The 19,836-nt window shown below is 45.0% G+C and overlaps 1 protein-coding gene and 1 long non-coding RNA gene across 7 annotated transcripts in view; one reads left to right on the plus strand and one right to left on the minus strand.

Moving 5' to 3' along the window:
• Positions 1-19,836, minus strand: part of DLGAP2 (DLG associated protein 2) — a 717,919-nt gene that overhangs the window by 295,137 nt on the left and 402,946 nt on the right. The gene's annotated exons all lie outside the window — the stretch shown is intronic.
• LOC132594406 (uncharacterized) lies at positions 8,388-10,762 on the plus strand. Its single transcript, XR_009560577.1, has 3 exons — positions 8,388-8,439; positions 9,815-9,959; positions 10,390-10,762. It is a non-coding gene; the product is annotated as an uncharacterized lncRNA (long non-coding RNA).

Consider the following 19,836-nt stretch of genomic DNA (forward strand, 5'->3'; position numbering starts at 1 on the left):
AATATGAATCCAACTATATCAGTAATCACTTTGAATGCCAATGGTCTAAATGCACCGATTAAAAGACAGAGATTGTCAGAGTGAATCAAAAAAAAAATGTTGTCTACCAGAAACCTACTTTAAATATAAAGACACATGTAGATTAAAAGCAAATGGATGGAGACAAATATACCACGTTATCACTAATCTGAGCGAAGCAGGAGTAGCCCTGTTCACTTCAGGCAGAGCGGACTTCAAATCAAGGAAACACATCAGGCATAAAGACGGTCATCGCGTAGTCCTCCAAGAAGATGTGACAATTCTCAACACGTACGCACCTAACCACAGAGCTCTGCCAAACTATGCGAGGCAAAATGGATACAATGGCAGAGGAAAAAGACGCATCCACTATCATAGCTGGAGACGTCAACACCTCAATCAGTAATGGACAGAGAGAGCAGACAGAGAATCGACAGCAGACACGGCAGGACAGAGATGCGCTCAACACCACCACCAGCCAATGGGGTCTCACTGACATCTGTAGACGACCCCCCTATCAGAGCAGAACACACCTTCTTCTCAAGGCCATATGGGGCACTGACCACAACAGACCACGTTCTGGGCCGTGAGACGTGTCTTAAAGGATGAAATGATAACTAAGTGAAACTGGATGCGTGCTCAGAGCACACAGGGGCTCAGTGGACACCCTCCTCCCTACTTCCTCCAGGTTTCTTATCTCCAGGTCTGCATTTCACTCAACTTGGGCTAATTAATCCACTCCAGGAAGACGTGTGACTCCTCAAGTTCCATAACAAGCTCTGCGTCTCCCATGCATCCCCAACACCTGTATCCCTGGCAGGACTCAAGCCCTATCACTAACTATGTCGCTGAAATATTATGATCTGGACCCTAGAAGCTGGCGAGTGGATGCTTGGCTTGTGGAGCTGTTTCCAACTGGCTACTCCCAACCCAGCCCATTCTGGCTCAATTCCTTGTATGACATCACACCCTCTCTCTCCCCAGATCCACCTTGAGTATCATATATGGTCAAGAAATATTGAGTAAAACCACATAAGACGGTCTTACGCAACTCAGGAGAGAGTCTTTCACACTACATTTGCTACTTAATCTGAGGAGGTTCTCCCCGTTACCCTTTAGGCGGCGTGCAGCAGGGGTACGCCTGCAAGACGCCAGCGTGTCCTGCATTCATCAGCACGTCCACACCATGTGGGGTTGCTTGATCTTGTGAAACGTTAGCTCAGGGGGTACTTTTGTCCAGATGCTGCCTGACAGAGATGGGGAAGTCTATCTTGAAGGCAGCGGGAGAAACTCTGCAAAGCCCAGTCTAGGCAAGCCCCACAGAAGCAAGTACCCCAGGAGCGCACCAGGAACTGGGTGACATGACACAGTTGATGCTGGGTGCACCCTGGCTTAGTCCACAGAATAAACTCTGACAGCTCCACAAAAAATTATATTCAAGACACCCAGTGTGCAGAAGGGCTTACAGGATCCAGAGGGTAACCTTGCCAACAGAACCACTAAGAGCCAATGGCAGAATTAAAATGGCAACTCTGAGTCCCAAAGCAAAACTCATCATTTGTTAAGTGTGACTTCTACATGTCATAATACACTGATTTTTACTTCCTCCAATTCATTTAAAAAAAAGTAGATGCTTCCATTTATTAGCAATTCTATAACAAACTGACCGCTCTGCTTACCTGATCCAGGCTCTAAATGCTTCCCAACAAACTCAGGTCCTCACAGTAGTTCCTAAGTCATAAACACACTTAAACCCAGAAATGAGTTTCCTTCAGGCTGGGAGTGGTCCAGCATCTCGTTTCAGGCTCCCCCACCCAGCAAGTGCATTTGCATTTCTTGTATCAGACAGAAGCCAGAGCAGCTCTGAATATCATAGTCAAGGAGAGAAAAGATCCAAAGGGATTTTGTTCTCAGATTTTCTTACATTCAGCAACTCTGATACCTAGATGGCTGCAATTTTCTAAGTCCCGAGCTTCAGGCTGGAAATCTTACATGATTTTCTGCAAAGGAAGCCAACCAGCAACCAGATTCACTTGCGAGCTAAGGCACAGTGAACACCTTTGCGGTATTTTCCTCTTCCTAAATTAACAGTCACAGGCACACACACACCTGTGCACACACTGAACCCAGACACAGCCCAAACACACCCAGGGATGGGAGATGCCTGCACATTACACACCTGGCTCTTTTCTTTCTACAAGTAGCTTACTGAGGCTGGTAACAGTCTAGCATAACTTGCTGTGGGTTAATTTATAGATAAGCCCCCAATCTAGAGTGTTTACCATTCTCATTACCCAGGAGACTGGCTTTCTTCTCGAATACATTTGTGCAAATCAAGGCACTTTCCCCACGTTGTCTAAAGCGCTCTAATTCCACCGCGAAGATGGGGTGAATTCACAGACACGTGGGGAGGGGTCCAGTACAGTGCACGGAGGACACACTCTGAAGATCGATATGCATTAAAATTCCAGTCTCTCCTGTTCACGCCCCTGGAACACGGCGAGATTCTCCTGGGACTGAAGGAGCTGCACGTGGCCCGTCGTGACCAGGATAAGAGGCTGAAACACACGAGGACTTCATCCCCGGAAAGGCACAAGGGGGTGTGGCTGTGGAAGCCACAGAGCCGATGCTCATTCGAGGCCCTGCATTGTTCTAATCACAGCTCCAGGTTCTGAATATACGCTGTTTTCTTCACTCTCTACACCGAGAAAACTAAAGCTAAGAGCCCAGCTCTCAGCTGGCAGAGAACCGATGTGGCTCCTGTTGGCCCCGGAGACCCTTCCTGAAACCTCTTTTCATGTTGATTTCTGCATATTGTATTTGTTGATCTAAAAGAAAAATGTAAGTGGACAAGCCCAAAATGGAACTATTTAAGGCATATTTATGGTGCCTCACATGCCATAAACATTTCCCTGTTTACAAGCTATTTTTCTTGGCTTAAAAAAGCCATACTTTTTATATGAATCAGCGGAATTCTTTCCTCAAAAAGATGTATCTCATTGTCTGCGTAGCTGGACGGTAGCCTGTTATTATCCTACAATACCACGACACCAAATATTTATGCAACGCTGAAGCACATCTTATATCATCTCTTGGGCAACCTCTATTTATAAGCATCTTTTCAAAATATCTTCTAAAGCTAATCTAAATGCACAACATTACGTTCACTTGTTAGTGTCTTTTTTGAAATGTGACTGAGCTTACCGAGAAAAATGAATCACAAGGCATTTTTTAAAAAAGAAATGCATCAACCGTTTTTCCGACAATGAATACTGGGACCAACCATTCATATGGTAGATGTGAAGATGTTTTAACTAAAAATAGTTTTTTCATCTGCTTATATTCTTATTCCACCACGGAAACTGTGAAGAAGGTGATCAATGAAATCTGTGACGCAAATGTAAGTTCTCATCATCAAATTTTATGTGGAAACTGCCTTATCTAGTGGAGTTTGTACTCTACGTAACTCTGCTCAATTTCGGCAGAACACCAAAAGCAAAGTAAATAAGGCAACTTTCAGATCACTGAGCCCTGGGAATTTGGTGCAGAGAGAGGGGAAGGCAAGAAGAGATGAGTAGAAGCCTGGAAGGTCAAGAACACAGCGGGGTAGGGAACAAGGTTTTGGGGCGAACAGAAGAGCAATTAAAGAAATCGAGAGAAACGGGCCGACCCTGAAGGGGGCAAGCTGGCAGGTCTCCCTTCGTATCCGGACCATCATTTTTTCCTGGAGCGCACCCTTATTTCTTTGACTTGATGTTGGAAACGGTACCGAGATGGGTAAGCCTGCATTCTCTTGCATCTTCTTCTCATGCGGGGCCTCAATGATGTGATAGGATCATTTTAATGGGTCTCTTTGAAGCAATTTAGAAAATCTCTACTGAAAAATACAAGCCCCTGGAGAACTGCTTATGTGGCCACTAGCATTTGTTCTAGAAATCAGGGCACTTAGCTACTCGAATGAAAAAGTCCTGTAGTTCAGAATGCGTGTAGTATGACTTCCCTGCTGGTCTAGGGACTGGGCGATAGTAATTTTTAAACAAGTTTTCCCACTGATAAGCCACAAACTGGGACTTCGCTGGCAGTCCAGTGGTTAAGACTTCTCCTCCCAATGCAGGGGTACCGGTTCGATCCCTGGTCATAAAGCTAAGATTCCACATGCCTTGCGGCCAAAAAAACAGAACATAAAACAGAAGCACTATTGTAACAGATTCAATAAAGACTTTAGAAATGGTCCACATCAGGGGCTTCCCGGGTGGCGCAGCGGTTGAGAGTCCGCCTGCCGACGTAGGAGACATGGGTTCGTGCCCCGGTCCGGGAAGATCCCACGTGCCGCGGAGCGGCTGAGCCCGTGAGCCATGGCCGCTGAGCCTGCACGTCCGTAGCAAGGTCCACATCAAAATAATCTTTAAAAAAAAATAACCCACAAACGTATTTTAGAAAATTTGGGACATATGAAAAAGAAGGAAGGAGAAAACACAAGCAGCTAGAGTTCCATGTTGACATTTTTGATGACTTTTTACATCATTATCCTTCATCTACGGATTATTTAGTGATGCCACTTTGAAAACGTACACTCTGGCACTTCCCATATTTTTATAAATGTTCTAAGGCATCACCTTGGAAGGATATATATGATTTCACTGCATAGATGCTACGTGGCGTGACAGCCACCCCCTTCCTATCCCACTTCAGTGGTTTCCAATTGTTTGCTTTTACTAAGATTGCAATACACATGCTAATAGTAAAGCATTTTCTGAGGGTTTCCTTATTTCCAGAGATAGAGTCCCAGAATTAGAAGTCCACAGTGTGTGAACCTTTTCAAGATGCCTGTTAGGTGGCAAAGAGAATTCTTACTAAAAGGAAATTGAATATTCCATAAAAGTCTTCCCAGTATCATCACTGTCATTTTCTGGAGTTTAAAAACAATGACAAACAGAAACCTAGAAATTATAACAAAGCAGAACCAAGCATCAGGGCTGAAATAAACTGTCTTTTGCAGCCACTGAAGTAATTCATCTTTTCAGTGGAGCAAAGGGAGGTATATCCATATTTTATTTATTTTTTTTTTAACATCTTTATTGGAGTATAATTGCTTTACAATGGTGTGTTAGTTTCTGCTTTATAACAAAGTGAATCAGTTATACTATATTTGATTTTAAAATAACTTGCACGCAATAAATTAAAACAAATATGTTATTCCCAAAGGCTGTTGCTTCTTCCTTAACAAAAGGAACAGGCTGGGACACTGGAGGGCAACACAAGGGTCACAAGCATGGGCCAGCAGGTTTGGAACAGGGTCACGCTCTCACGCTCCAAGCTCCCTGCGTCAACTAATTCACAGTGATGAGCTTCATCACAGACGCTCCTGCTGTCGAGCTGAAGTTCCTCCCAGAGCGGATCAAAGACAAGGTGAGGGGCACCGACTCGCCCTTGCGTCTGCGCTACCCTTTCCCTCAGCCAGACTCCTGGGGAAGCGGCCGCAGGAGGGGCTCCGCCTTAGCCAGTCAGATCGATGGACCCCGGGGGCTGGATCTCAGGATGAACACCTGGCGCTGTTCTCTGACCACGTGCTAATTTAAAGCTCCCGGTGAAAACAATGCCGGGCCCAGCACTGGTCAAGCCTAGAACGTGCTTCTGTTCTGGAGGCTGGCTCGGCCCTGCAGTGACCTTGGTCCCACGGGCGGCCTGGGGTCGGACGCGTGACAGCCTGCACCCGGGGGGAGGGGGAGGGGAGGCGCAGGAACTGGGAACAGGTACCGGGGCCTTGAGCCCCGAAGCCATTTGGGGTGTCTAAAGGGCAGGGAAACCTCAAGGTCATGATGACAGGAAAAGCTAACCTGCAAGCTTCCTTGGCCCCCAGTTTGGGCACAGAGACCCTTGACTCAAAACACAAACCTAAGCCTTGGCAGGCATGCGCCTTCTGAGGTTGCTACGTCAGCACTGCGTAGCCATTTATAGGATACAGACTAATTAAAAAACCCATGATATTTATGTTTTTTTTTTTTTTGCGGTACGCGGGCCTCTCACCGTTGTGGCCTCTCCCGCTGCGGAGCACAGGCTCCAGACGCGCAGGCTCAGCGGCCATGGCTCACGGGCCCAGCCGCTCCGCGGCACGTGGGATCCTCCCGGACCGGGGCACGAACCCGTGTCCCCTGCATCGGCAGGCGGACTCTCAACCACTGCGCCACCAGGGAAGCCCTATGCATATTTTTTAAATTAAATTATTACTACTTGGCGGGCATTATGATAAAAACTTGACACACATAATCTCATTTAAATCTGACAACATTCTCTGAGCTGGAAACTGTTATGATCCTAATTTTACAGAGAAAACTTGCAAGGTCATTTCTTGGCCAAGGGCGCAGAGCTGTCGCTGAGATTCCCAGCCCACACCCAGAGGCTCCAAACCCAAGTTCCCCTTACAGCTTCTGCTTTTAGCAGTGGACTTGTTCCCCAGAAGACGGCACACAAAACTTCTGACTGTTGTGTCAGAGGTGGGCGATGTCCTCACGGGCCCCAGTTAAGAAACTCTGCATGACAGGTGACATCTGCAAACACGAGGGGGCACAGAGCTTGATGTGAGCTCCCTTCCAGCCTCGTGGCCCACTCACCCTGACCCCTCCGCCCTCCACACCCACGACTCACAGCTTAGCCCACGTGGCCCCACCCCATCCCCAGCAAGCAAAAAATACCTATCACGTGTCACTGCTCCCATGAACCTTCTTTTCATCTTTTTCCATAATCCTGCCTCTTTTTTCTAACCCCACGCCATTACCTGTTCTTAATTCCTCCCATTAAATCCCTTTCTGTCTAAATACCTAGAGAGGGGGCTGTCTTTCTGACACAAGGAAAATCAATGCCTGTCTGTGAACTAAATGGATATAAACAAATACATACTGTGACTCAGGCTGGCCTCTTTGTTTTCCTCAGTTAAATATTCATCTCAAGGCAAGAGATGGAAGGGATGGGGTGTAGACAGATTGTAAGTGGAGTACACGGCTGCTTGAAATCCTTAGCTACTGGCCTGAGATCTGATCAATAAACCTGGCCCCTGAAGAGGAAGCCCCAGGGATAGCTAAACCACCCGCTAGAAACAGCTGAATGAGAGGTAACCTCCGAAGCCAAGTATCCCAGGAAAGTCAGAGAGAAGACAGGTCACAGGGAGAGAACTCAAGGACCACCAGACCCCTAAGTGAGCGGCCTTCAAAGATACGCAATTCTGGGCTCTCAACGAGAAGTTTCTTCATGTTGCTTCTTCACCCTGGGGCAGTGGACAGACTCCACGTGGCCCCAGGGACCCTCACTTCGGGGTGTTCACGCCTCCCCTCGCTTGAGGGCAGGACTTGTGCCTTGGACCTCACCAACAGAGGGTGGCCAAGGCGAGGGACGCCACCCTTGGGGGTGAGTTCCACCAGGATGGAAGACTCCATCCTGGGTTCCCTGGCTTCATCGTGGCTTTGAAGCTGCCGTGAATCCTACAGCCTCAGGGGTGAATCCCACCAGCAAGCTCGGTAAGCCTAGGAGAAGGCACTGCTGGGACCCCCTGACAGGTGAGAAGTCAGCCCTAGACACACCTTGACCGAAGTCTTGCCAGAGACCCAGCTAAGCCAGGACCCCTGACGCACAGAAACTGTGACACAATAAACGTGGATTATTTTCGGCTGCCAAGTTTATGGTAACTGTTATGTGGCAATAAAAAAACTCATATGCCTAGAATTCCAATTTCCCTCCAAAGCACACTCTTTGTATGTTGATTAGGACTCTTATTTCTGTCTTGAAACATAGGTTTGGACATGTCTAACTTTCCTACTTGTTGATAAATTCAGTTAGGACAGGCATCATGTGTACATGTCTACACAGGGGCCAAAGCTCAAAGCAGGCCCATCCGCAGGAGGTTTGTACAATTTTATTGAACTGGAGTTGAGTTGGAGAACATTCTGGAGAGTAAAATCAGTGAGTTGACACACTCTGATATCAAAATAATCAAGACTTTAAAGTTGTTTTTACGAAGGACTTTTGAGACTGGGAAATTCTAGTTTAAAATTACCACAGTATGACTGTCAAACCACACAAGTGACACCTCTCACCTGCAATTTCACACGAGTATCAGTCAGAAAAATACCGTTTTTTGTTTTTCTCAGCTTTATTGAGATATAATTGACCTTTAACGTTGTGTAAGTTTAAGATGTGTAAGAGGACCATTTGATATACATATATACTGTGAGGTGATTACTACAGTAAGCTTGGGTAGCACCTCCATCCCCTCATATAATTAGCACTACTTTGTGTGTGTGCGTGTGTGCGCGCGTGCGTGTGTGCGCGCACATCTCACGTTTTCTTTATTCATTCTTCCACCGATGGACACAGAGATTGTCTCCACATCTTGGCTCTTGTGAATACTGCTGCAATGAACATGGGGATGTAAGTATCTCTTTGAGATGTGATTTAATTTTCCTTGGATAAATACCCAGGAGTGGAATTTCTGGATCATATGGTAGTACTACTTTTAATTTTTTTGAGGAACCTCCATGCTGTTTTCCATAGTAGCTGCACATTCCCACAAACAGTGAACAAGGGTTCCCTTTTCTCCACATCCTTCCCTGATGGTTAGTGATGTTGAGCATCTTTTCATGTACCCAATGGCCACCTATATGTTTTCTTTGGAAAAAAAGGTCTATTCAGCTCCTATGCCCATTTTTATTCAGATTTTTTTTGCTATTGAGTTGTATGAGTTCCTTATAATTTGGATATTAACTCTTATTGGCTACATGGCTTGCAAATATTTTCTCTCATTCAGTAGGCTGCCTTTTCATTTTGTTCATGGTTTCATCTGCTGTGCAGAAGCTTTTTAGTTTGATGTAGTCCCACTTGTCTATTGTTGCTTTCGTTGCTTGTTTTGTTCTTATTTTGCAAATTTATGCAGTTAAAATCTATTCCATGGGGTGAATAAGGTTCATTTCCTCCCAATTACTGTTATTTTTCTACATATTCTTTCTCCCAGTCTGAAATGGAAGAAACCACTTCTGTATAACAGTCACGGGTTTATCAACGTGAAGGACACTTCTGCATAAATATCTTCTAATGTCTTCTTCTCTGAGAAGACTGAACAGGGCTCATGTTTTAATCAAATGAACAGTGAAGCACCTGTATGGCTTTAAGCTTCTCATTGTCAAAGGGATCTTCATCACGCAGTTCATTTATCAAAGGTTATAACCAAATATGCATAAAATATAAAGATAGGATGGTATCACCGCTGATTAGGTAGAGGGTACAGATACAGCATTTCTAACCTGAATACAATCAGATACACAGGGATCTCTTTAATACACCCGCGGCTTGACTAGAGAAATATATCTTTTTTATAATAAATTTACATTTTATTGTACAGCATACCTGAAATAATCGTTCGTTTAAAAATATTAAGTTTTTTTAAAGAACTATATCATTTTTATTAAAACCTGAACTTTAATCCATCAAGTTATTGACAGCACCAGTGAGCAAGTAAATTTTTTTTTTTTTTTTTTTTGTGGTACGTGGGCCTCTCACTGCTGTGGCTCTCCCATTGCGGAGCACAGGCTCCGGACGTGCAGGCTCAGCGGCCATGGCTCACGGGCCCAGCCGCTCCGCGGCACGTGGGATCCTCCCGGACCGGGGCACGAACCCGTGTCCCCTGCATCGGCAGGCGGACTCTCAACCACTGTGCCACCAGGGAAGCCCAGTAAATTTTTTTTTAAGTTAGCATAAGGATTTAATTGTACTGGAATTCATTTATTCTTCCCGGCATTTATTCCCTCAGCCAACAATAAGAAAAATAATCGAGTGTTGACCACATTCAAGATTAAGCAAACGACACGGAGAGTGGAGTCTCACCTTAGGCTCCCTGGAGCCAAGGGCCACACCTCATCAGCATCAGATGTTGGAACTGGAAGAGATCTCACAAGGTACAGAGGTTTTCCTTTTCCTTTTCCGTGTAAATAAACCGAGGACCCCGGGGACTCGTGGCTTGCCTGGGGTTAGCCGGGTCTTCGGCGGCAGAGAGAGGACACAGCCTTTCTCCCTCCACACGTGCGCTGCCTGAGCGGGGCTCCTGTATCTGATCTAACGTGGTGTTTATCGGAGTCAATGGAAAACGGAAAGACCGTGTCTCCTGAACGCTGGAATTGGAAGAGACCGTTAAAAACTTATTGCTGACTCAGGCCAATTAAGCACAGTCACTGGTTTGTCCCGAAAGCAGTCTGACGATTCCTGTCTGTACAACCTCCCTCCCGACACCCAGTTCAGAACCGTGTTAGATTAACTGAGGTTCAAGAGACGTTTTCCATCACAAGTCTTCCTGTTCACGGACACGTCTATTTAACTTTCCTTGCACAGGATTTGTCCCAGCAGACTGGGGAGACGGAGGACACTGCACGTGAATTCGAGGAGCATCAAGGTTGGGGGCAAACAGGCTGTAGCTGCTGATGTAATGTGACCTGGTGAGTGAGCCTGGCCCGACCCCATCCCTGAGCTCTGCCACAGCTGCGCCCCGCCTGGAGGTCCCCACCCCGCCTACCTGCCTGGCTCACACTTGGACACCTTTCTCCACCAAGTTCAAGACTCACCCCTATTATGATCATTTTTTATAATCCACTTTCCTCCTGGCAAAATGGGCCATTCCCTTTTGGACACTATACGTCTATCACAGCATATACTTCTTATTTTATATACCTCTTGATATATGTACGTCTCCCTGCATCTCCCTGCTCGTGCTTGCTACGGAGCCTGTTAAAAACAGGTTGCCTAGGTATCTGTGAATTAATAACAATAGTAAATAACAGAGCTTCTGAATGTTTGGTGGAATATCTGCACTTGCGCAGACGTGCCCTTGGCTTCAGGATGGGAAGGAAGCGTATGTGACAGATCACTCCTGTGTTCCGAATCTTCATTAATAAGGTAACCACACTTTGAATTAACAATTGTATTTCTAGGATTTCTAGAATTTACCCTCAGGAAATAATCATGAATGAACATACAGATAAAGCTATGAATATATTCATGAAGGTATAATTTATATTAGTAAAAAGATTAGAAACAGCTTAAATTTCCATTAAAAGGGGATTAATCCAATAAATCACAGTGGACCAATACAATGCAATAATACGTAACCACTAAAAGTGATACTTAAAAGCTATCTAATGCTGCGGAATAGCATCACAGCAAGTGAAAATGCGGATCCTAAGGAACGACGTGTGGTCTAGAGTCAATAAACAAATATATCTATTCCATGTTTAGGACGTCCTCAGAAACCCTGGTACGAAGTGAAAGGCCATAAGATGAACACTTAATCATATTCATTTTCATGAGAGAATTATAACATCTCCTTTCTCCTTCCAAGACACACAAATAATTTTCACTGATAGAAAATACATCAATTAAGCAATGTAATCTAGTTTATGTTTGTCATCAACAGTACAGTTAAAGTAAACCAACAAAACTGGGCCATAAAATTAAGTACTAGTGGTTTGTTTTACTCCAGAACAGACTTGCTAAGAGGGAGGGGGGAGTGAGGGAGGGCTCCTAACTCAAGACCAGCGCTTACACTGCACCTAGCGTTCCAGCAAGGAACACACTTTCAGGGCAAAATACGGGATAAGCCATGTCAATAACACACAGCACAGCAAGGTGAAGGGTCACAGGACAGGAGTGGGGGACTCAGCACCCCTCCTCCCAGGATGCCCCCCGAAGCAACATGGGTTCAGACACGGCCTGGAAGGATGGATGACTTCTGTTTTCATTTTCCTTCCTTCTATTTTGTGTGGTTCTCCTTTGCAATAAGGACAACATACAATGATTAGAAAAATAAAAAACAGCACTTACATACGGAAAACCTAAATTAATGAACACTTCGGAAAGGGTAACACTGATTTTTTGACGAGAAGCATACTTTATTTTAGTCCTAATTATTACTGTCTCCCCAAATCATTATTTTACAATTCAATTGATTTTATATGTGTTTTCCTCTTTTTGGACTGGGGACAAAGTTCCAGAGGCCCTAGCATGGTGGCTATTGACTTCGAGCCTTTCCTTATAAACTCATAAGCAGAGCTTTTGCGTCACCTTTGTGTCGCTGTGTCTACGTAAAGATCTGAGAAGGGAACGTAACTGAGGTCACAGGAGGATGAAGCACAGAAGCGACACATGGAATTCAACTTCTGATGAGACAGTGAAGCCACCGCCATCTTGCTTCCGCGCTGCGGCCCACCGCGCTTCAGGAAACGTGACTTATGGAACCTTCCCTCGGCACGCAGGACACAAATCTGTCACCGTGTTTTGCCTTTTTTATTCCAAATTCTCTGCCAGAAGCTAGACAGCATGTTCGGTTCTACTGCTCCATAAGCAAGTGTTAGCGCTCTGCCTTTCTGAGACTGCGTTTACCTAAAGGCAACCCAGGGATGGGGACCACACGACCTTCACGGACGTTTTTCCCCATCCTTAATATTATGATCAAATTATATGTATACAGCAACGGAGATGCTTCTGTGTCATTCAGGAAGACGCCAGACCCCGGTGCTGTAGTCAGACGGCTCTAAATCCAGACCCAGGCTCTCACGGATCATATGTGACTGGGCTGGGAACCTCACCGCTCTATTTCTGATGGTGACTAAGGAATAAACAGAGAGAAGCAAGTCTGATAGATGTAAGTTGCTGAACACGAGGCAGCCTGTAGGGAGCGCGTAGTCATGGCTGCGACAGTTAGTACTGCTGTTTTGGGAAGGATCCGTGAAGAGTATTTAATAAAAGTTCCCTAATGAAGAAATTAAAGAAACATGGAGCATTGTTAAGTCAATAAATTAAGAGCAAAGGGAATTTCTTTTCTCCTCCTGTTATTAGCCTGAGCATCAGGTATGTGATTCTTAGGTCTAATTGAGCTGGACCACTACTAAAGCAACAAAAACAACAAAACTTTAAAAACTACCTCAGAAAATGAATCCAAAGACACTCATTTTATGTTTTATGTTTCTATACATGTGACCTGTCCTTATGTTCACATTTGTGTGTGTGTGTGTGTGTGTGTGTGTTCATTCCAGCACACTGACATTTGGAGAGAGAACAGTTACTATTTTGAATAATCTTATCTCTTAGACACATTGAAGTATAATTTAAAAATGCATTTTCCACGTAAAAAGTCTCACAAATGCAAATTAAGACGTGATAAACATAGTGCTATTAGGCTGAGACATCACAGCTTTATAAATGATTTTATCACAAAGCTATTATTTAAATTGACAAGACTTTCATATATGAAAAATGGTTACTGAATGAGTCAGGTTTTGAACTGATTTCAAAATCAGAAGGAATATTAATACGTATATAGCCAGTTGCCCACAGTCCGAGCAATTCTCAGCTATATACAAAGGTACTAAACTCCGGAAAATTCATTTAAAGTTCCCCATTTGGAATTATACATCAATGTCATTCTAGCTTCACTCTTTGAACAGAATCCCATTTACCTCACTGGGAATTCTACAACGAGTTTATCTTAATTTAACATGCAGTATATATCCCAGTTCATTAAAAACAGGCTTCTGAGTTAAAGCATTCATACTGGCTTGAGAATTTGGATTAAATTCAGATTCAAACCAATGTTTTTATGCAGTAAACTCCAAGGATCTGTAGAAAGCTAGGAAGCCTTCTGGAAAAGATGGAGCCACCTCTGCACATCACAGAGCTGCAGCAGGACACATCAACCAACACAATGACACGTTCCTGCCCCACTGTGCACACGTACATCCAGGAACCAAGGGGCCTTACCGCCTGATCATCCCTCTGGAGTGTAAACTCAGTGAAGTGATACCAGCTGTGATTCAGCTTACAAGGTCAGACGGGCAAGAGGACCACGGGTCAGCATCCTGGAGCTCGCTCTTTGTTAGAAGCTCTGGGGGATGGAGGTGCCTATGTTCCCCAAGTGAGCACTCGGCAGCTGGGTGTCTCCTGCCCTGCTCAAGGCAGGAGCTCCCCAGGCCATCCCATGCCCAGCGACTCAGTACCCAGGGTGGCGGGTAAGTATCTGTGGTCCAGGTGAAGGCCTGTCTCCAACGTGACCCAACCACATCCATCCAAACAAAACTCGCTCACAGCAGCTATTTGGACATATTACTCACTCTCTCGTCACGAGGGTTGGCCCTGAGGAGGAATTCAGGAGCGAGCATGACCAAGGTCAGTTCCCAGGGGTCAAGTGGGTTTCGTCAGAGATCCCAGGTGGAGATGGACACACACAGCATTGAAATATGAACAGACCGGGAATCTTCCCTTCCAGGCTCCCCACACTCACAGCTCTTCTCACCTTTTCAAGGTCATAAACCTCTATGAGAAACTGATGAAAATTCTATGTTCTTTTGCCCCGAAGCATATATAGACACTCTCAAAAGTTCCGCACACAGTTTAGGGTATTCACAGACCTACAGCTCATGGGCCCCCTTGAAGAGCTATACAAAAAATCTGCAGCTTGATACGGAAAGCTGCCCGCGATCGGAGTCCTACAGCCCCTTCAAACCCAACACCATGGTTCCTAAGTCTTTGTCCTATTTTAGGGTCCAGCTCACCATTTGTTTCAGATGCTGTTCCCATGTCCAGCGTCGGACAACTGATTATTCCTCTCACAGTTGAAATTATTTGCTGTTTCTCTGGCACGATCATAACAGAAAGTTACAAATGTTATGGCATTTATATGACGTATGTGCCTTTCTTTCCACTAGATGACATCTGTCCCCTGGCTTGACGCCCTCACATATCATAGACCATCTCCATATACTGACTCACATGAGTGGCTCTAACCCCAAACCCAAAACGAGTGTTGATTGTAGAGATATCAATTCAAACTCGATTTATCTCATGTTTCACCTAAAAATGATGATATTCTAATTACTTCTTAAATCTGATTATGTAACTTTCTTATTTTTGCTTCACAATACCTAAGTAATATTTCAGAATTTGAGAAAACGGAGAATATTGAAATCACTCTAATTTCATTATTCAAAACCAATAACAATGGGTTCCCTGGTGGCGCAGTGGTTGAGAGTCTGCCTGCCAATGCAGGCAACACAGGTTCGGGCCCTGGTCTGGGAAGATCCCACATGCCGCGGAGCAACTAGGCCCGTGAGCCACAACTACTGAGCCTGCGCGTCTGGAGCCTGTGCTCCGCAACGAGAGGCTGTGATAGTGAGAGGCCCGCGCACCGCGATGAAGAGTGGCCCCCGCTTGCTGCAACTGGAGAAAACCCTCGCACAGAAACAAAGACCCAACACGGCCAAAAATAAAATAAATAAAGAATTATTTAAAAAAAAAACAACCAATAATAAGCAGGCCTGTTAAAAGAGTCATATCAGGTCAACGTATACACATAATCCAATCAAACTGTAATGTGGAGTCTGTATCAAAGCTGAGGTCCCCTCCTCAGTGTCGATCCAGTTTACGCCTCTATGGACTGCGCTCAGGTGTATTCCTAAGTCTCCCAAACTAATCATTCCCAGAAAGACCCAAATGGAAATTTCACTTTACTCAGGGTCACTGAGCATTTCTGAGAAAGATCCAACCACATCCTACACCTCTCCCACCCGATGCCCCTCCCAGACCAAACGCCGAGGATGGTGAGGTCTGGAAGGACTGCTGGAAGGTCCACTTACACGTAGATTCTCTGCTTTTCTCTCTAGCCTTTAACAGTGTCAGGAGGACAAATGTGGGGAATTCTTCGGGCGCAGTTCCCTGTTGAATCTGTTGGTGCCTCAACAGTGAGTGGCCCCAACTGAGTCAACAGCATCTACTGCCCTTCTGTTCTGTGCCAGGTGTTACCGCAGGCTGACACAGGTGCTAACACAGGCACCACCAGGGCAGCGATGCGCCCATCTGATGGGGTCTCTCTTCTGTGGAGGAAGGGAAGTGGTTCCAGCAGATGGAGGTGAAGGGTTTCTATAGCTACCTCTTAGAAAAGCCCTAAAATGTAAAATAAATAAATAAATAAAAAGATTCCCTCTCTGCAACTTCCATTCTCTGCTTACCCTGAACTACCTCTTCACCTTACGAGCCACATTTTACCATAAGTGGGAACAACTTTCTATGAAACAACGGATTCATCATCATCATCATCGTTACAACTACTGGTTTATTTGTAGCTAGTTATTACAACTGTCACTTTCTCAGGTTTTCTTTAGATGCACAACTATCTCCTCATCCTGTATTTCCCCAACACCTAGAATCACACCTGACAAATATACATTGAATAAAAACGCAGAATAATCGACAACTGAGCAAAGAAGTAAACAGCAAAACAAAACACACACGTCACTGAGTCCCTACTAGGTGCCAGGCACAATGCTAACCACTGTAATCTTCAAAGTGCCTTGTAATGTGGATACCATGTTACCCATTTTGCAGATGAAGATTTCAGCCTCAGTGAAGTTGCACAATTTGTTCAAGGTCTACTTAAAGGGAGAAAGCTGGATTTGTTCCAAAACCTGTTTAGTTCTAATCCTGTATTCCTAATTTATATTCTTTTTTCCCCCTTTCCACACATTTTTATTCTGTACATTTATCATTAGTTTGTTTAATTAACAATTTATTAATTAGTCTGGTAATAGTTAATCTGCCAAAATTGCCACCAATTTCATGAAGAGGTGGAGGAATCATGAACTTGAATAGCAGGAAGTGGGTCAGCCCTCAGCGCAGTTCTGAACAATTAGTTCCCATCTGCCTTCCCCACCACACGTCTAATAGCAAGACACAGAGTTTCACTAAACCAAAGGCCAATGATGCACAATGTCATGGAAACCGTTGATGCCCGTGCAGAGCATCTAGAAAATAAAACGGAGACACTTGAAGCCAAGACTTTAGTCTGTAGACGTGCATGTGTGTGTAGACACACAACTTAGGAAATCTTAGGCCGAGAACATCAGGTCCACAGGGCAGCTTCTCACGAAAGCTCACGCTTCCATCAATGGAAAGAAGCTGGGACGCTGCCTCCTGATTCCTGGCCCAACTCTCCTTCCACTGGACACAGAACCTGTATTTCTCCCCAGGAAAGTCGATAACCTTGGATACAAGGCAGGAGTCAAAAAAGGCATGTATTTCAAAAACGATATTTAAGGGCAAAGCCAGTGATTTTTTATTAGTTAATGAAGTTGTGATGATCGATAATCACATCTGTTGAAGGGCTCTCCCTTGCCCATGTTGTATATCCTGCTTTTCTTTCCATTTTTAGTCTCAGAGAAACATATTCCAGCAAGTCTGAACTCTCCTGACTCCACTCACTCTGTATATATAGTTGAGTAGCTCCCGTGTCCCAGAAGGTCTGAACTCTCCTGACTCCACTCACTCCATATATATAGTTGAGTAGCTCCCATGTCCCTAATTCTACTCCTTTTAACACAGCCCCCGCCCCTGCACCTGCACGTCATTTCCCATTTTGCTGAGATGAGGCCCACACAATCTTCAGGAAACAAAACCACCCACGGTGCATGGAGGGCGGAGGCAGAGAAGCTCTGTATTATAGTCAAGAGTGAGCTGAGCTGAAGGGAAGACGGTGTGTCTGTGGTGATGTGAGGGGGCATTTCTAGTGGGAAACTATAGGAAAAATAAAGAGAAATGGAAAAAGCCCATCATCTGTGGCAGGTTTGCTGAGTAAGGCCTTTCCTGAGAACTCTTTCCAGCCGGGAAAACATGATCTCTAACGATCCCTTCCCTACACGTCATCTCACAAGAGCCCCTCGAGAATCCCATGAAGACAGAACCACGGCTAGCTCAACATTTTTAGAAAATGAGTCATACATCTAGTTCGCGTTTTTGGTTCCAAGATCACTGATCTGCCCATGACACCACAGCAAGTGCCGTATTTTTAAAACACGGTGTTCCTTGCAAGCATTTTGCCAACTTGTAGGTCCATACCCTGAGTTCCGGGTCATCTGACCACAAGATCGGTTGGGGGAGGACACAGTAATTCTATGTTGGGAAGTTTACCTCCAAGGTTATTCTACAGTGATAGATGCTGTAAAAATCTCAATAATTTGTTATTCATAACATTGGTAATGACATGTAACAATCAGAGAGAAAAGCAAAATTATGAACCCATAATTATGAAACCAAGAAGGCTTTCTCATCTCTGTCCGTCACTTAAAAGACAAGCAGTATCTTAAACCCAGCCAAACCTGTAAACACAAACCCTGGGGCAAGTATTGGAGAAAGGTCAAACCAAAGGCTTCACATCATCTCCTCTGTGAAACGCTGATGACAGACGCTCTGGCCCCATGATGGATGGTCTTTCCAGAACATTCTCAGAACTCAAAGAACTCTATCCAGGTTGGAACACCCTCCAGCTTTTCTTCCTGGCACCCAGTACAGAGTCTTGGGACTCACTGAATGCTCGTGAAATGCAGGTAGGAAAACGAAGGAAATCCAGGAGAAAGGCAGGAATGAAGTCGCAAACACAGTCAGCAGAGAAGGGCAGACAGAGGAGTGAGAGCACGGGCAGTTGCCCAGAAGCCCTTGATTACATCCAAATCAGGAGCCCTGCTGCTCAACCAGGCCTTTTCCTTGCCTCTGTCTACCTCCAAGACTTGTCTCACTGATTGTCAGGGCCTTGCTGCTGCCCTGTGGACCCACGGGAGAAAGTGGGTTTACAGGGCTGGTGGCACTGGGACGGCCACTGTGCCATGAAGCCAACTCTGCCCGAAGGTCCAAGGCACAGAAACGCTTCTTTGTCTCTGAAAGTGTCTTGGAACTCGTCACGTCAGAATGAGACTCCCAAAAGGATTCTCACAACGTTTGCCAGTGTACAGCATAAAACTCAGGGTTAGAAAATTACAGGAAAAGAGGTAGTAAGAGGAGTTCATTTAACCTCTGCACGGACATTTCATTCTCAGGAAACAGAAGCACTCCACTTCTTCGTGTTCCCAGAGCTTAAGAAGATGGAAAGAACTCTCTCGAGGATACTGATTCAGCTCAACCAAAAGGCAGCCTAAATGTTGGGTATTTTACGCACGGACCCTGAGGTGACATGCATGATATTCAAAATTTAAAACAAAGCTCTTGCTTTCAAGGTGGCGACATTCTAACATGGGAAACAAATGTCAGAGCCTGTCTTCATGTTAACTTTCTCTCTTTATCCATTTTTTCCAATATTATAAAGGCGTTTATTGTGAATTACTAGAAATAGTAATTTGGCGCTTCTCAACATTCCACTGCATATATTCTGTGTGTGCCTTCACCTCCCAAATAGGCTTCAGAATGCAACAAATAGGGGCTTCCCCGGTGGCGCAGTGGTTGGGAGTCCGCCTGCCGATGCAGGGGACACGGGTTCGTGCCCTGGTCCGGGAAGATCCCACATGCCGCGGAGCGGCTAGGCCCGTGAGCCATGGCCGCTGAGCCTGCGCGTCCGGAGCCTGTGCTCCGCAACGGGAGAGGCCACAGCAGTGAGAGGCCCGCGTACCACAAAAAAAAGAAAAAGAATGCAACAAATAGGCACAAGTTTAGTGGCAAGAAAACAGACAGCACTTTACCTACGTGTTGGAAACCTGAAACTTGATATTTAAACGATCTGGTGACCAGAAACATAGAATATTTATTTATTTATTGAGCAAATTAATGAGGTAAAATTGTTTCAGTGCCAGCTGAATGCCTGAATCTCAGATATTGGATAATCTAAAAAAATTAGAAATTTGCAAATTAGTGTTCTTTGTGCATTTTATGTCATTCGGCATAAACGCATAATTGTGACAGAGTCTCAGACACCAGATGGTATGTGCAATTCATCCCCACTTTCACTCTGTTTTATCATATTTAATAGCTGTA

The sequence above is a fragment of the Globicephala melas genome, chromosome 21, assembly GCF_963455315.2.
Source record: "Globicephala melas chromosome 21, mGloMel1.2, whole genome shotgun sequence".
Taxonomy (NCBI): domain Eukaryota; kingdom Metazoa; phylum Chordata; class Mammalia; order Artiodactyla; family Delphinidae; genus Globicephala; species Globicephala melas.